We start from the raw sequence: 1506 nt of genomic DNA on the forward strand, positions 1-1506 counted from the left end.
CCCAAGTTACCAGGTGATAAGGCACCCCTGGGATCTAATTACCCAAGCCTCTCCTTGACATGTTCACACCACAAGCATATAGTTAAAGATTTTAAATTCTTAGCCATTGATGTCCAGAGTGTCTTTGGGCTTCTAAATGTTTTATCTCAAGGGAACTCTTAATAGTGGGTTTTCGATCAGCAATCCCGACTAGTTGGTCCAAGTTACTGGGTGATGAAGCACCCCTCGGGTATAATCGCTCGAGCTCTATCCTTGGACACTCGCACCACAGACACATAGCTGGGCTCTTTAACCATTGATGCTTAGAGCTTTGCAACCTTTGATCTTTATCTTGATTTTCTTTCTTTGTTCTGTTTCTTTTGCTATTTCTTTTTTCTCTTTTTGTTTCTTTTTTTTTTTGTTCAATTCAAGTTTAAGGATCATTTTTTTTAGTCAGAAGTCTCATAATATTTCTCTAAGCCTTATGCTCATAAGAGATCATTCTTTCCTTTCATACAAGATCATCAACCTTTTAGCTCAATCCATGATCATTACAAGTAATGTACTACCACTTATCATTAGAGGACTTTATTTATCAAGTTCAAATTTCCTCCATCTAAATAACTCTTCTTCATGTGATTAGATTGCTCAAGAGGATATTACAAGTAATAAGTTCAACAGACGAGATATTGTGTAAAAGAGCATAAAAATAGAAAAACTAGAATAAAAAGAACAGGAAAGGATTGAAAGTTGGGAGCTTAAAGGAAACGAGACCACCTTAATCATTATTGTTGCCTTCATCCTCTCTAAGGCTATGTAGAGCATAGCCTCCAACACCAAACATAGAATGGTTGTTTGTCCCAATAAACAAAGGAAAAAGAAATAGTGAAGATGAAAGTAGGAATGGACAGGATTATCAAGTGAAAGCAATCAAGTAATGCAGATGATTATTCAAATAAAATAAACCAAATTAAAACAAAAAGAAATGAAAGATAAAACAATGTAACATAAGGAGGTTGCTAATATGTATGCATGGGGGGTAGACATTGCATAGGTGAAGTGTGGGAACTCCAAACTGGGTGTGAAAACACCAAACTTAGTGTGACACAATCAATGTGAAACTAGGCCAAATACCTAGTGAAATGCAAACATCCTATTGGTGTCGCACACCAAACTTAAGCCATGAAACACATACACAACCTTAAACAAAGCAAAAAGAAGGGTAAAAAGAAAATACCAAACATTGGGTTGCCTCCCAATAAGCACTTCTTTAACGTCACTAGCTTGACGGTTGTTTCTTGCTAAAGTAGAGGTTGAGCATAATGCTTCAACTCTTCCGCTCTCATGGTGAATCTTCTCCCTGTGTCTTCATGTATTAGCCTCAATATGCTCAAGAGAAAGGATTTGATTCACTGTATATGGTAATAATGGATGGTGAGATACCACCACTTTCTCTCCTGGTGAGAAGTCTTCAGTAGGGATTTTCTTGTTTCTCTACCCTCTAGGCACTTTTTTCTTGGGATCCTC

This window comes from Arachis hypogaea, chromosome 19 (assembly GCF_003086295.3).
Source record: "Arachis hypogaea cultivar Tifrunner chromosome 19, arahy.Tifrunner.gnm2.J5K5, whole genome shotgun sequence".
In the NCBI taxonomy this organism is placed as follows: domain Eukaryota; kingdom Viridiplantae; phylum Streptophyta; class Magnoliopsida; order Fabales; family Fabaceae; genus Arachis; species Arachis hypogaea.